An 18,299-nucleotide genomic window follows, 5' to 3' on the forward strand; every position below is an offset into this window, starting at 1 on the left:
GTCTTGATAGATGTTTTAAGTTGATAGAGATGAAATATGATAGATATTGACTTACATTCCAAATTTTAGCCTCACCAAGATAGGAAAGATGTTTTATTCAAGGTTGCCAACTACAAATAGCCAAAACACTATGAATGTAACATTTATATAATTACTAGTTGTTTCAAGTTAATTCTTGCTATATGTAGTTTATCATATATATCTGTAATAATATAAGTGAATATGGAAAAAAGAAAAATAATAAAAAAGAACATTATTAGGACACTTAACTGCTTAGACATTTTACAATAATTAAAATTTACAATTAGCTGTCAAGAAATCATCTACACAATTAACATATATTGACAACTTCAATTAAACCACTACTTTTCCTTTAGGCAGATAGGGAAACTGAGGGATACAGTGACAAAATGGCAGGTCTAATGTCATTAATTCACTAAATTAAGCAGTTGAGATTTGAGTCAAGACCCTTTACTGTCTCCTAGAAATACCAGAAGCTATACCCATGAAGTCTCATCAATGTGACTTCCTAAATCACACAAGAACAACAACATAATCCCAAAAGATCTCAAGCCCAGCAAACTACAGGAAACCAATGAAAGCTGAGACCAGAAGAAATAGTCTTCTCAATGGAAGAGCAAATCAGTTGATTACCAAATACCAAATGGCCAACTCTGAAAACATACGTTCAAGTAGCATTATATGGACTAAGAAGTTGACATTTATGTATTTAAGAATACACAATTAAAGAAAATGAGACTATGAAATTGAAAATAAGCAAGGGGAGATACATAGGAAAGATTGGAGGGAGAGAGGAGAAGGGAAAAGTGAGGTAACTGTATTATAATCTCAAAACTACTATGACAGAAGAGGAGTTAGTAATTAATTTAAAAGGTAACAGACACAATTTAAAGGATTTTGTAGTCATGCTTTTAAAAACTAAGTGAAAAGAAGAAAATAATATTAATAATGTTTTTATCACAACTATTATGCCCCAATAATTTGATTACAACATATGATTGAAACAAAAATTAATGGTTTTGTACATTAAGTAAACCCAATATAATTTACTGTTAGACTTTAATGAATAGTAGTCACATTTCAATTTGCCCTACCCATTTTAATGCAAAAAAATCATTTGATTATGAGATTTTTGAATATGTGTTATAGGAGAAGAGGGAATTTCAGTCCCAGACTCCTTCATTATGTAATATAAATATATATGTAAAAATAAAAAATATTTTAAAAAGTCTTGTTATGAACATCCTTATTCATAAAAAACAAAACAAAACCAACCACTACTCACAGGGGCCCCTGGAATATTTCACGAGAGAAAAGAGAATGTTGGAAGCTGACCAAAATTTAAGAATTTACAATTGCACATGGCATAGAGGAACAACATAGTGCACAATATAGTAGTACTAACATCTACAAGGAGATTTGATGTGCTGCTCAAAGTACTACAGATAACAAGATTTCAGTGAACACATATTAAGGCCCAAGATATCAAATAATGTATACTATGCTATACCATACAAATGCAAGTTCACTGTGTGAGTGTGCATGTGTGTGTGTGTGTGTGTGTGTGTGTGTGTGTGTGTGTGTGTGAATAAGGAAAGTTTTAAAATCTGATAGAATCTTGAAAATGGCAGAACAATGACATCAACTCCACAGCTTGTGGGCACAGTCTCAATATGAGTTGTCATTCTCCCCAGATTCCATTCTCCCCAGTGAGGTGACTGAAGACAATCCATATATACTATAGTAGATCCGTGGGGGCTTATTTTAAGCTCATAGGCATTAAAAATAGGAGGAGTTCAAAAATTTAAATAAGACCAACATTTCATTAGTCTATTGACATATAGTAAATTAGAGAATGTGTGCCATTCACAGATGTGCTAAAATTAACAATAATAGTTATGTTTTCTGTACAAGGAGAAATAAAATCTCCCATTATGTACTATGTTTTATAGTTAAAGACTTCTGGTTCACATAGACAGATGTTCTGATCTTATTCCCTTTGCCATATACCTGCCTTATTAGTCTCTGTTTTCTCTAGTCTCTCACTTCTAATTTATTTTAAATGGTACATCTGTTGAGTTCTAATAGAAAAATATAATATTTAACTTTTCCTTAGATCATCTGATTTTGATGTTTGTGCTTGATTAGCAATAAAAATTAGAATATAAAAATCACTTCAAGAAAAATTGAGAGGAGATCCAAGATGGGTGGCACTCAGAGGAAGGACAGCAGGTTACCAAGAAGAGACTTGATACCCTATGAACATATACAGGGGGAGGTAATCCCCCTCAGGAACAGTCATAGGGGAGGAGAATAAGGGGAAAATGGGAGGGAGGGAAGAATGGGAGGATACAAGGGATGGGATAACCATTGAGATGTAACAAGAATAAATTAATAAAGGAGAAAAAAAGTGGTTAAAAAAAGAAAAAGAAAAATTGAGACAATAGTGAAAGTTAAAGTGCTGTTTGTGGGCCTCTATTTTTGATCTGTTTTTGAGGACATGGAAATTATATTTCCTGATATATTATAACATTAATAATATCCAACTGACAATGTATTCAGTTATTTTTAAACATATTCAATAGCTTCACTCTTTGAGTATTTTAAAAGAGCCGAGACTGTAGAGTGATTTTAACCCAGCAACATGGCTTCTTTGGCAGGAATCATAAATCTAAGCATCTTCTGGGACTATATGATCTAGATGGATGCAGACACACACCCTCACTACACATATTTATTCCCAAACAATGAAAGTAAGATTATCTTATAGAAGAAAGCAGCAAGGTTTGAAAGTTTAAGGGGCAGACATGGTGACACATCAGAGAGAGATTTGAAAGGATGAGTCAGAGATAAGATATGCTCAACTCATGAAAACAAGGCAGGAAACAGAGGCCAATATAAGAGCAGCGCTGATAAAGAGTGATTGTGTTACCAGACAGTTTTGCAGAGATAGGTTGCAGAAAGAATGAGGCAAATAATGAGGAGGAACCAGAAGACTAAGACATAGTGACAGGGCTAGTTTGTGACCAAGCAATGCAATTTACTCAAAAGCCAACAGAGAAGCCAGGTTGACTTAGTCGGCTTGGAGAGGAGTTTGGACTGAAAGAGCTGAGTTGAACCAGACAGCCAGAGTTCAGAAAGAGGTAGAAAGGGTGAGCTTATTCAACAGTAAGTCTCAGGCTGAAATGTTCCAAGACCTAAATTAGTAGATGGAGGCCTTATGAGATCCAGGCTTACATTAGATTGTATGGAGATTAGAAGCTTCCAGGCATAGGCCTGTTGGTAGTTAGAAAAGTGAGAATTTTACTAAACTCAACATGTGAGTTTAAAAGGTTTTAAGGACTTTTGCTCTATTTGCTATTAGTTATGATACTTGTGTTTCAGTTGTACTATCAACAATATTGTTTGTAAGAATGTAACTTTTGCTAAACTTAGTATCACTTCAGTGATATTAATACGAAGGTTAAACTCATATGTATTACAAATTAATTACTTGATTGTATACATTCTTTTCTACACTAATTATAACCTATATGAACTTTATTATTTAAAATATGTGGCTGATATAAATTAATGTTACACTTGAGAAGATGTTTTAAGACAACAGAATAAACTTGTATATAACCAATAACCTTCTAATTAAACATGTATCTATAAAGAAATAAAAATGAACACAAAATTTCAAAGAAAAAACACTTTTTAAAATGTCGCCAATCATGCTAGTAGTATACACAGTATCCTTTATTGTGTAGTGATTATGATTAATATCAGTTAATTAGAATTTTCTTCAATCTTTTCATGCTTAGTAATTCTAAAATTAGGTTTAGGACTGTTTTAGCTCCATTTGTACATGTGCACCGCTTGCATGTCTTCTGCCCACAGATGTCACAAGATGGCATCAAATGCACTGGAAGTGAAGTAACAGATTATTTGAGCCAACATGTGGGTCCTAAGTACTCTATAAGAGCATCAAAGTTTCTTAAGTTTTGAGGCATGTCTCTGGGCAGCTGATTCTAGGGATAAAAATCAAGATATTGGTTTGGGAAATGGGCAAATAAATGCCTATGATATTACAAGAAATTCGTGTTAGAATATGGAATACTGAGTATGGGACATTTATAAGATCTGTACCCAGAGATAGAGCATCAGACTGAGAAAAAAAATCCTTATTATGTGCAGACAAAAAAGAAAAAGGCAAAGTGAAGCATAGTGCCATTAGAAAATAATTCCATTGTTGTGGTTATCAAGACATAAATCAGCTCTATTTTCTTTGGTGTGATTCCTGAAAAATTAGAAACTAAAGTCCAATCTCTCGGACTGATTAGTAAGTAGAATGTTGTGTGACTGGAATCTGTGCACCGTGCTACAGAAGCAGAACTCCTACAAATTTCTCTGCTTTATTACACTGCAAGGCAGAATACACTCCTTAAAGTCTGGAATGTGAATCGATTGCTGGATGGACTAAGGAATTACAATAGGCAAGAGTTTGATAAGATATTGCCTCAACATAAGTCAATGGATTGGGAACAGCTAGAGGAGAAATTTGGTCATACAGGGGTCCTTTAACCTTGGACATAGGCACCTTCCAGAAATAATGCTACAATGTTCAGCTTTCTAGAGATCTATAGGACACCAGCATTTCAGATGCAAGGAAGTAATTGGAATGTGTTAGAAACCTTCTTGAAAATAAAATAATGTGCACTCTTCCCATTTATATGGAAATATAATATTAATATATTAGGAGACAGATTGGTAATATATAGCCCTTTGTAAGTTTCTTTGCATTCTGCCTTGCATTTCGGCTTCTTACTTTGAAGTACCTATAACTGTGGTTATGCATATTGGTATCCCCCTAATGACCCTTGGCTTCAGGAAGTTGCTGCTTCCATGCAGGCAGTTTTAGTAAGAACTATAGCTGAGAGTTAATGTTCCACGTGCTAGATAAGAATTTCTGGGTTATGCATTCACACTGTTGAAAGGAAAAAAATGAAAGTGATAATTAATAGGGCTGGGTTGTCTGACTTCCATCTGGCTGCTAATGTGCAACTCCTTCTATAAAATAAGATGATATAGATTCACAAGAGAAATTCAGTTTCCTCTCTGGTTTAATCCCTCCATGGGCCTGGTTACTAGCTCATTTACGAAGGCATACAGGCAAACAAAACTAAATAAACTACAACAAAATGGTAGCCCATATCCCAGACTACACCCTACCATGCATTATAAAATGTCTTTAAAAATGATTAACGAGTTTATAAGGCACATCAGCAATCATAGCATCATATATAATTGGTACTGTCAACCCAAATTAGAACTGGAGACATGGCCATGCCCAATTTCCTTAAAAAGAAACAATCTATTCTCCTCTTAAGAGTAATAAGAGGGCAAATGGTAAAATAAGATGCTTCCACTACAGGAAGGAGCTGGCAGAATCGCAGATTTCCTTCCTGTCATTCATAAATCTCAGTCTCTTTTAAGCCTTCATGCAATTTGTTATCTCTATTGATTTCTATTAACATTCTACTGGAGGCTCAGAGGGCATCTCCGAATAAGAAGAAAGATGATAAGGTCCCGGATCTCAGAGAAAACTGCTGTGAAATAATGTGGGTGTGCTAGGTCCTTTGTGGTCATGTATTTACAGCAGTGGTTGCATATATAAGTCCCGAAAAGAAGGTGTCAGTTATCATTCTGCCAAGGATGGTGGAAGAGCTCTAGAGCCTCCTCATCTAGCTGAGGAGTTAGCCATAGGACTTTGTCTTTGGGAGAGCAAGAGTCAGTTTTCTACAGTTGTTTTCTCCTTAGCAGGCTGAGCATGCTCCACTGGGTGATACTCTTGCACAGACGGACAATGCTAACAGACTTTTTGGGTAATGTACAAAGAAAAAGGGAGAATAAAAGCAACAGAGAGGTTGTGGGATCTGGTAGCTAACTGAGCAGTTTGGGCCAGTGTGGGAGTTAATATGATCGGAATTAATTGTAGACATATGGGAAGTTCTCAAAGGAATTACCAAAATTGTGTTGGAAATTTCACACAAAATAAAATTGTTTCACTAAATGTATTACTATTTCTCTTATCAGTAAAGTAATTACCTTTTTTCCCTCCAATTTTTTTTTTAAATTTAAGTTTCCAAGAAAGTATTTCGATTGCTCTTAGACAAGAGTTCTCATAACCAACTTCATTTTCACTCTATTTTAAGAGCATCAGGCAGTAGGATCATCCTCTTCACAACTTTCTCATCTATTTCTGAAAACCATGTATAAAGACATACACAGCAATACACGGGTTTATACATCTAATATACGTTTATCATTTTGTTCGCTACTGCATTGTCAAGTATTTATAGTTTAATATGTTGCACTGTTTAATGAAGTCAGGGATTACTTGGAACAGACTGTAGCTAAAAGATAGCACATACTCCAAAATCTATGATTCACACTTAAACAGCATTTTACAAAAAGATAAAGTAAGTTAAAGACAGAGTCTCTTAAAAACATTCAAAAACCCTTACACTTAATTACAGGGATGAAAGACTTCTTATATTTTAACATATTTCTTCCCAAAGAGACCTATTTAAGTGTCAAATAGTGATTAGGCTTACTAATTAAATTTGAAGAAAGCAATACCACCCAGATGACTTTTTTTGACATATATATTTTTCTCAGTAAATTAATTTTTATCATCATCTAAATTCAATAAAGAAAAAGTTTCCTTAAGATATATGTAGTATTTTATTATACTGTGTTAGACTTTACATTTTCTTTTGTTCATACAAAGTAGAACAGAACACCTCAACCATGCACTTTAAATAGAACTGATAATAAATTTAAATATTTACTTTTCAAAAAGATTATATTAATGATAAGGTTATGTATAACTCTGAATTATTATGGTGTAGGCATAATTGGGAGCAACATATTGTATACTTAAGTTTTTCCAGTATTACAAAACATAAATCTTATGCAGGTATATGAAACATGCCTGAATGTCTGTAAAATTAAAAAAACTATTATAAAATCAAGTGCATGACATAGTTGTATAAAATGGTGGCCTTGTCTATATATATTTCCCCTAATATGAAACAAGAACATCTGCCCCACTAGCAATGCCATGCAACATATAATGCACTAATGCAAAATGTAGAACTAAGAACCTACTATGGACCTGACAAGCATCACATTAAAACTGGAGGTAAAACTGAATAGGATATGCAAGGGTCTCTGTTTTGAGAATTAACATTCCACTATGAAAAGACTGGAAGGCAAAAATGAATGGAGACAAATAAAGTATGAACATTCAATAAGTACAAATGCTATAGGTTAAGAATAAGGATGTGAATATTGGAATTTATTGAGAGATTGTTGACTTTCAATTTTCTTCAAGAAAGGCAGCATTAGCCAAGTGTAGTAAATGGATATTAGTTAAGAACTATGGGGTAGTATTTTCCATAAACTGAAGGAACAGTTAGGTTTTCAAAGTGATGGACCATGAATTTCATCAAAAGAGAGGAAAGAAAGAGAGGAGGAGCAGAGGGAGGGAGGGAGGAAGGAAAAAAGCAAGGAAGAAAGTGAAAGAAAGAGAAAAAGCAAATAGATAATAGATAGATAGAGATTAGATAGAAGATAGATAGATAGATAGATAGATAGATAGATAGATAGATATGAGATAAAATACAGAACGTGCTCAATTGATATATATTCAGAAAACACTGAAAGTATTGACTTTTATTCCAGACTTAAAGAGTAGTAACTGGTAGGACAAAAAATGCTTAAGAAATGTAAAATTATCACAGTGGTTATACTGGTGTGAGATCAGGCAGTACTAAAGGTAAATGTATTGGTGAAATGTATGGAAATCAAGCACTTTTGGCCTATCTACTAATTACAATGCCGTATGTATTACTATCACTACTCTGATTTTCATATTTAGATGCCACTATTTCTAATTATTTTTAAATGGAGTCTGACCTCTTTGTTTAATTTCTGGTATCACCTGTTTTAGACAAGAATTTGCACATTGGTATGTCCTAGAACTTGTAACAGTGTTAATATGTCTAATTGATACTGATTTCTCTAAGCTTTTAAAAATTAAGCATGTTCACATTTTACCAAAAATCAAATGCCCATAGGTGTGGGGGTTTATTTCCAGAGGAAGACTAAAGATGATGCTCTACCATTATAGAGAGACTGTTCAGGCAGCAAACTATCTCTGTCATTTTTTCATTTGGGAAGCTGCTAACCTGCACTTCCGTTTTACTCAGGAAATTAAGTTTTATTCCTTCTCAAGTCTCTGATGGGATTGAAGGCCAGATAGTTTAGTCTTACACTTAAGCTTAGTTGTTTAGGGGTTAAGATGTTTTTAGATCTATATTGATGTTTTAAATTGATAGAGATGAGATATGATAGATATTGATTTTCATTTAGAAGTTTAGACTCACCAAGATAGGAAAGACGTTTTCTTCAAGGTTGCCAAATACAAATAGCCAAAAACACTATGAACATAATATTTATATAATTCCTGATTGTTTTGTGGTTCTGCTTGCTCCATGTAGTTTATTGTGTATATGTGTAATAATATAAATATATATGTAAAAATAAACATAATAAAAAACCTCTAAAAATAAAATCCTCACACTAAAAATTCATTAAGCTGCAGAGTTGCCATAGTGTATAAAAGACTGGCTAAACAACTAAGTGTGAGGACACAAGTAGAGATGCCTAGAATCCAGGAAGAGTATGTGACTATAATCCATGAACTTCTATAGCCACCTGAGAGACCGACACCGGACAATCATGGAACTTGTAAAGCAGCAAAAATGAAAGTGGTAAACAAAGCAATGCAAAACCCTCTGCCTCTGACAAGGTAGCAGTGAACTAATACTCAAGACCATGCTCTACACTCTCCATTCACACCCAGGCATCTATGTGCACACACGCAAGGAGACCTGAGTACACATGCATGCACACGCACACATACACACACACACACACACACACACACACACACACACACACACAAACATGCACACAGATTTTTAAACCCACACACTTCTTTGATTTGTTTTTGGGTTATTGTTGTCTAATGGGGATTTTACTCAAATTTTGTATATGTTGAGCATAGGTCCTGGTCCTGAGCTACAGCCCAAGTTTCAATATATATTTATTATGTAAAATAAATAGCTTATCTAAAACACAGAAAATAGGCAGACAAACAAAAACAATTAAAAACAAATCCATACTTCTACAACTTTCATATGCACATACATCTTTGGTGCAATGGTGAGAGGCAACTCTTATTATTTTTGGATATTAGCTTATTCACAAAATTCATATTTCCAAGGTGCTGTATTGAGTCACCTATTTTTACAAGTGGGTCAAGACACAGAGAATAAAATCTGCAGTCTACTTAAATACACGTGCCAATTATTGAATTTGGGGTGAGACCTGATATTCCGCATTTCCAATAAGCCTCCAGTTGCTGCTGATGTGGCAGATCCTCAGACAGCATTTGAGGAAAAAGGTCTAGAGGGCATAAGGAGTGCAAACCCTCCCCCAGTCCTCACATTACTAATCATCTGAGTTTTATGTTTGTTGTACATTGCTGCACTGATTTTTCTTGGCTTTTAAACTAGAAGCAATAATTTCAAAACCATTCAATGTACTTAAAGCAAAGCTTATAAACTCAAATGTAAGATTATTATATATTGTTATTCAAATAAATTTAGGTAACCTTCAGAAAACCTGACCAGAGAGGCAAAATACACATTACAAAAAGGAGATAAACCTATAAAGAAGATGAAAATGAGGAAAAGGTAGAACAGCAACAATATAAAAATGAGGAAACAAAAGAAGGAATATTTGTTGTAAATTTGAGGTATATTGAGGTACAAATCACAGGTGCAGAGAGAGATATTGGGGAATATGATTTTTACATTGAAAGAGGTCTTCAGAGAAAGATTTAGTATTAATCATTCAAAGTGAGAAAAGCAGAAAGATATAGTATTAACCAAAAACAGTTTATATTTATTTCATTTCTTATTGTGTATTCAATGTCCCAATGAAATAGTCATGTAATAATCACATTGGAAAGAGTGTCATTGAACAGTCAGGTGAAAAAAAGAATTGTATTCTGCTGTATCATAATTCTGAGGATAGGAAGAGGGGCTAGGAAGAAGTTTTTCAGAAGTATTCTTTTAAGGATAGACTATTAGATTTAGTTTTTAACAATTCTATTGGGATCATTTCATACTCATGCCCTCAAATAAGGATCAATATCCCTCTATTGCAAATTTTCTCCAAATGTAACATTTTTCATTGAGTAAGGAAGATTTCAAATGTTAAGTATTAAAGAAGAAAGGAAGGAAAGAAAGAAGGGAGAGAAAATGGTCAGTTCTGGAACTGGAGGATTTTAAACATTTCTGCATGTGACTAAATAGATTACTCCATAGTTATAGATTTCTTGTACAAATTCTGTTCCTCTCTACAACCCCGTCTATAGAATGCTAGAGAGTCTATTACTGTGAATGTTTGATGTAATAGAACACATGGAATCTGTAGCCAAGAAGAAGCTTTGTCTATGCATAGACATTCATGTCTCAGCCAGTCTCAGAGCTATTCCCATGTAGTGGGATTAGCAATGTAAGTTACCTGGTTGTTCTGTAGTTTGGAATCTTCGCATCCTGATTGTTTGAAGGCCAGATAGTTTAGTTTTACAATTAAGCTTAGTTGTTTAGGGAATACAATGTTTTTAGGCCTAGAGAGATGGTTTAGGTTGATAATGATGAGATATGATAAATATTGATTTACGTTCAGAATTTTAGACTCACCAAGATAGGAAAGTTGTTTTCTTAAAGGCTGCCAAACACAAATAGTCAAAATATTATTAATGTAACATTTATACAATTTCTGATTGTTTCATTGTTCTTCTTGCTGTAAGTAGTTTATTGTAAATATATATGATAATATAAATGTATATGTAAAAAATAAAATAAAAAGTTTGGTATAAAAACATTGAGACTGTTATCAATTTATTCTGGCACTATCGAAGACCCATAACCCATAAGTTTAAATATATGTGTATGTGTCCGAGTGTGTATAAAATTTAAGTGTAATTCTTTATAAGTGTATTTATTTTATTGCTAGTAATACATTCAATAACATCATAAACATAATTTAAAAATATATCAGTATGTGGCCATGGCCTTAACTTATTTATATTTCCATCACATTATGCTGGTCTTAAAATGATGCTCATCAAAAGGAGTAGTTGGCAATTTTGTTAATAATGGATGGATTTTTAAACTGACATATCTGTTGGAAAGCCCTTCTTTTTCATTCACAATTAAAAACATCTTTCTTCTGCTTAGTATGACATCATGTAGTGCCATATACAGTTGTAGTTTAAATCTTTATTAGAAGTTAGCTATTACTATAACTTAGAAAATGCGTATTCAAGCTAAGTTTAGAGTGCTTGCATGTATTCAAATACTTCCGTTCAAAAATCATGAATAAATTCCATAGCAGGACTTATACGTTACATATTGCTGTTAGATTAATTCCCTATGTAGCAGCATACTTTATTTTAATCATACACAAGAATAGAAGAACATATTTTCTAAGTAGATATTACCACAAAGCATCACAATCTTCCAAACAACAAGGGCAAGCCTATCAAAAGATTTTGCTTTGAATTTCAAGTCTGTTGTCCAGATGGGATATATCCATAGTAACTTATGCAACGATCCTAAAATTTCTTGTCTCTTTGTATGTTTGGTCCTGCCTGTGACCCAGAATGTTCTAGCTCTGCATTTTCCCAAAAGGAAACAGATGGCAGACTCAAATTAAGATATTATAATTATAAAATATATTAGTCTGTTGCCTTGGCCTTGGCTTATGTATATTTCCATCACAATTATATTAGCTTGAAAATGATGCTCATCAAAAGGAGTAGCTGACAAATTAGGATAATACCTTATTGACAAAGAGATAAATTACAAAGTTTGGTGCAAGTTAGTGGGAGGAGGGCAGAAGAGAGTGGACAGTCATCAGGGCTGTGCTCCCTCTTTTGTCTAAACAACCACTAGAGATGACAGTAAAAGATAAGAGGGAAGACAGTAATGTCAACTGAACTTTGATACAGAGCAGGTTCATTAGAAGAGAAAAGAAAAAAAAAATGAACACATCCCTGGACTTCTTGCTGCTCCTCAGTTTTGTTATTTTATGCCAAACAGGGTAATACTAAATTGATAAAATAATAGTGACCTGAAATAAAGACAGAATCCAAAGACGAGAACAAAGCTGATGACTACAACATATAAATTAGTTTTGTTTTCATAAACTTCCTAAGGACAAACTGTGCAGAAATAGTCTAAGAAAAATCTCACCTACAAATATCAGCCAACAATATCAATACTACAATAATTAATGTTCATTAAAATATGTAATAATGTCAGATATAATCATGAAATGGCAATTATAGTGATCATTGGAGTTAAAAGTAAGCAGATTTCATTACAATATGAATAAATTTATCAGGACACAAGCATATTGAATAAAACAATGAAGATTAGCATGAAGTATGAAATCACTTAAGTTTAATCCAGAAAATTCTTGAAGCAAAAATTGTTTCAAACAAATATGGATTCCTTGCTCATATCTTACAGATAAATTAATGCTTCATTTATTTTATGAGTCACATTTCAATATTACCACAATAACTACTATTATTTCTATTTAAATATAATATTTTCAAATGACTGATTACAGTTTCTGATGTTATTTTTTCACCATGTTGAAGAAATTTTAATCTTTCTTCACAGTTAAAATCAACAGTAATAGTATGAAAGAATTTATGTTAACACAAATGGACAAGGATAAGAAATGGGGAGAAATCTGGCTTTGCCATGTAAGATACACTATATATTTTAAGGGCTGTCTATTATGTGCTGTATTCTGGAAATTATATACACCCTTACAGTTGGAATGGGTTTTAAATAGAACCCATGTCTGAAAAGTGAGCTACCTATTCAAAGGATGAAATATACTTTCTCCAAGCTGTCAATATTTTAATTTGGGGTCACAAGACCCTTTTCTACTTGTTTCTGAGACTGTTATTTATATATCATGGTCATGTATGGCAATCTGTTGGCTCAGATTCAGTCTTATGGATTGTATCAGCCACCCTGATTTTACTCACTTCAAAGCACTTTTATTTAAATTAAATTCTTTTTAATTGATAGGAAAATCATAAAAAATAGTAAAATTATGTTAAAATGCTTATGTACGTTGTATAATCATAACCAATACTCACATGTGTTTTAGAAATTTATGAGTGATCTATTTTAATAAAAACATTCGAGTTTTCATTTTCATTGAACTGCAAAGTACATAATTGTTAGCTACTCATATACTGTAATCAGTAAGACGTTGAAAATCATTGCCCCGTGGAACTGTAATCTTGTACATATGGACAATTTTTCCCTTAGGAAATGCCATTCTATTCTCAACATTTATGAGACAAACTACTTTATATTCTACATATGGTCTCTCATTTTCAATCTTGTTTACAGTAAAGGTGATAACTAACTGACATTCATTTCTAATTTAAAGAATATGTCCTCACATGTTAAACTTAGGTCATCTGAGAAACTTTTCAGTGTCCCAATAAAAAGGTTATTATGCAAATGAATTATTAAACTTCTCTTAAGATTTGCAGTTCAATAAATCTAAGTACATTCAATTAAATCTAAAGGTCTTACACAATTTCTATGAACACATAAATTAATTTCCTCCTGTAATTATCTTTTTACAAAATGCATGTTTTGAGTAATAAATTTGTGCCCAAATTGAAACTTAATGGATTTGTTCTCAAACTTAAGTGATAGTAACTTTCTTAAAAATTATATTAATACCTGCATGGATTTTAGAGATGATTAAGACAATATCTCCTAAAAAGTATCCTCATCTATAGCCTAACAGGAGGGGTCTTCTCACATCCTGCATCATACAAAACCAAGTACCCAGCAGTGATGCTCAGGATGTTCATTAAACTTGATAAGCAGAGTTGTTCAGCACATGATTAGTGAACCTGGTTATTAAGTCGTCCAGGCTGGAAGAGTCAATTAAGGAGCGCACATAAGCTGAAGGACCAAACCATGTGATAAGTAAACCAAAGCATACATACAGACTGAGTTCAGTGACAGAAGAGGTGTGGGGGAAGTAAGCCCTGCTCCTGAAAGTGGCTAGATACTAAGGTGTTTACTTCCACCTACGTTCTTGAAGAAATTCATCCCTTCAAGAAACACTGCATAAAATCAAATGAAGGAAGATTTGCAGATGTCTTACTTTTGCTCATACAATGAGCAGAGAACCAGCCTTAATTGCTCTGTACATCCTGCACATCTCATACCATCACAATGTTAGAATTATATAATGTTTGTGAGAAATTATGTTTTTGGAACAAAAGAACTTGAAACTGACACTGGATCAGACCTGGAAGGATTCATTCCTCTCAGCAAGCTGGATGCTGACATCCGGCATCCTCCATGTTCCAGCCCCAGGCGCCTCAGTTGCAGTTACTCATCAGAACAGGAGAGCTTCCAGGACAGCGTTATAGAAAGCTTCTGTTGATATTCTCCACCGGTGAGTGGAGAGTGAGATCTGACTCTCACATGAACTCTGGTGCCCCTTTTCTGACCATGTCCCCTGCATGGGGAGGCCTGGCGGCACTCAGAGGAAGGATAGCAAGTTACCAAGAAGAGACTCTATACTCTAAGAGCATATGTAGGGGGAGGAGGTCTCCCTCAATCACAGACATAGGGGAGGAGAGAAGGGGGAATGGGAGGGAGGGAGGTATAGGAAGAAACAAGGGAAGGGCTAACAATCGATATGTAATATGAATAAATTAATAAAAAAAGAAAAAAGAAAAAGAGAAAGCTTCCGATCCCAATTAGTCCAGCAGTTCAGATTGTCAACAAAGGACTCCAATTAAGCCTGAAATTTCACAACTTTTGAAAAATGGGCCACAAATGCTATCCCTGTATTACTTAGCAATTTTTCCTGACTTTTGTGGGGGAGGGGAGGCTTCAAAGGAATTATTTGCCCTAAATCAGCCTGCAGAAATCTTGAGGGAACAGTGTCCCATTTCCTCTAAGGTGGGTTGGATAGGTTTCTGTTTACGCTCTTAGTCAACAGATGCTTGTTTTCATTGGGAGTTGTTTATAAGTATTATTGTTCTTTTACGTAGAGGAAACAAGGTTTGACTCAGGTATGTATCTTTTTCCCTTTATCCTTCTTTTGTAGGTAAGGAGATAGGAGCTGAAAAGAAAGAAAGGGGGATATAGACATACAGAGGGAGGATAGATCAAAAGGTAGAATATTGAATCTACCAGCCATGCCCATCTTATTTGCATCTGTATAGAAGGTGGGTGCCCCTGGTATTGGTATTCCTTCCAATACTTGGAAGATCCAATAAGTTGTTTTTGTAAATAGTATACATTTGCTTTTTGGATATTTGTTATTAATTTCTCCCAAATAGTTACTACAAGCCCCTTTCCAGTCTTCATTAATTACCCGTAAGGACATGATTTCAGAACTAGTAAGAGGCACTACAATCCCCACCGGGTCTGGCCCTGACAGCTGGCACAATCTTACTCTTCCCTCTGTAATTAATTCAGAAATTGTTTCTATGTAGGTCTTCAATTTTTTACTTTGCTAGGAAAACCCATTCCATAATTCTATCTTCCCTTTGCATAAGAAGCCCAGCAGGAGAATGTTTTGAAGGCAAAATAACCAGAATGCAACGAAGTTTCAGAACAATTCTATCCACCTATGCCTTTTGCAGTTTTTGCTCTACCAAAATCAACTCTTTTTCTGCCTCATCTCAAGGCCTTAATTGTTACTCACAAATAAGGTTATTTTTTTAATTCAATGGTATTGAATTTTGTATATTGATGCCAATCATGCTCATGTTAAAAACTAGTCTAATTCTATCACACGAACATATATTTTAGGGGTAATAGATAGATATGATTCTATAGATATATAAGGTAAAATAGTTGAATAATGTCTTCAAAAACCTCAGAGACCTACAGAATATGGCATTTAAAGATGTTTTTATTATTCTAAAGATTCTTTGACAACAAGGCAAGTTAACTCCTGACAACACCCAGCTTGCCTCAAAGAAGAATATGAGCATCAAACAACTTTCTTATGGAGTTGGCTTCAAATGTGGCAAACAAGTCACTGCGAAAAGTATCCTAGTATCTGTCACAGACAGAATTCTCCCTATAAATGGTCAAGTTTAGATGCAGGCAGAGTCGATGACCAAACTTTGCCAAGACAAGGTAAACAAGTCCTCAATAGTTTCTGCCTTGCAAATATGTCTGTCAGATATATTGGGCCAGAAGGCTAAAGATGGTGCTCCAATATTATAGAGAGTGTTGGGTGACTGTTCAGGCAGTAAATTTTATCAGCCACTTTTTTCATTTTGGAAGGTGATAACCTGCACTCTAGGTTCACTCAGGTAATTAAGTTTTATCCTTTCTCAAGTCTCAGGTGGGTTTGAAGACCAAATAGTTCAGTCTTTCAATTAAGCTTAGTAGGTTAGGAGTTAAGATGTTTTTAGATCAAGATAGATTTTTAAGTTGATAGAAATGATATACAATAGATATTAATCTCCATTTAGAAATTAAGACCCAATGAGATAGGAAAGATGTGTACTTCAAGTTTGCCAAATACAAATAGTCAAATCACCATGAATGCAACATTTATATAATTCCTGATTGTCTCGTGGTTTTTCCTGCTGTATGTAGTTTATTTTACTCATGTATAATAATATAAATGTATATGTTAAGATAGAAACATAATAAAAAAACTTTAAAAAGCAAATTAATTAACATTCTATTACCGGCAAATAAAATGATCTTAGCTAATGTATAGTAGTTAATGATGAGAACAGTGATAATAATGACAGCAACAATAATCCTCAGAGGTTTTAACTTAACTAAGAACATTTTAATGAAAATATTGACCTTTAGTTTTCTTGGCTCACATTAATGAAAGAACTTTAACAATAAGAAAATATGAACTACACAGGAGAGCTGAGAGAAAATCATATATGAACAGCTTTCACTAATGTCTATAATATCATAGCTACAGACTGATAATTTTATTTTTAATTTAATTTATTAATTCATTTATTTATTCATTTAATTCCAAATCATAGCTCACTCCCTCCTCTCCTTCCTGTCCCACTCCCTCCCTGTCTGTCCCCTCTCCCCTCTCCCCTACCCCTCAGAAAAGGGGAGCTCGCTCCACCTATTCCTCCCAGCATACCAATTCACAATAACACTGGGTGCTTCCTCTTGCATGATGGCCTGGCAAAGCAGCCCCATCAGGGGAAAGTGAGTGGAAAGCAGGCAAGAGAATATTTGTCAGGGACAACCCAAGCTCCACTTTACTTGGGGACCCACATGATGACCAAATTTGCCATCAGATACATGTGTGAAGTGGGCCTAGGTGAAGTCCATACATAGTCCTTGGATGGTGATTCAGTCTCCACAGGCACCCTGAGCTCTGTTGGCCTTCTAGTGCAGTTCATGTCCCCTCCGGGTCCCCCAACTCTTCCACAATACTCCTTCCACTCTGGACACTGTCAATAAAACAAAATGACAGCCTACAGACTGGGAAAATATCTTCCACCAACCCTACATCCGACAGAGGGCTAATATAGTATATATGTCAAGAAATCAAACACTAGCAAACCAAATAATCCAATTAAAATATGGAGTACAAAGCTAAACAGAGAATTCTCAAAAGAAGCCAAATCCATTCAATGGAAAAAGGATAGCGTCTTCAACAAATGGTGCTGGTCTAACTTGATGTCTATGTGTAAAAAAATGCAACTGGACCCATATTTGTCACCTTGCACAAAACACAAATCCAAGTGGATCAAAGACCTCAACATAAAACCAGAGACACTAAGTCAGATAGAAGAAAAAGTGGGGAAGAGCCTGGAACACATTGGCATAGGAGACAACTTACTGAACAGAACACCAACAGCCCAAGCCTTGAGGTCAACAATTAATAAATGAGAAGTCATGAGGCTAAGAAGCTTCTGTAAGGCAGGAAACATTGTTAAGAGAACAAAGTGACAAGCCTACAGACTGGGAAAAGATCTTCACCAACCCTACATCTGACAATGGTCTAATATCCAAAATATATAAAGAACTCAAGAAATTAAACACCACCAAACCAAATAACCCAACTGAGAAATGGGGCTT

At 34.4% G+C, this 18,299-nt stretch overlaps 1 protein-coding gene across 2 annotated transcripts in view; it reads right to left on the reverse strand.

Annotated features, from left to right (window-relative positions):
* Positions 1-18,299, reverse strand: part of NCAM2 (neural cell adhesion molecule 2) — a 416,076-nt gene that overhangs the window by 328,947 nt on the left and 68,830 nt on the right. The gene's annotated exons all lie outside the window — the stretch shown is intronic.

The sequence above is a fragment of the Acomys minous genome, assembly GCF_964271855.1.
Source record: "Acomys minous genome assembly, chromosome: 11".
NCBI lineage: Eukaryota > Metazoa > Chordata > Mammalia > Rodentia > Muridae > Acomys > Acomys minous.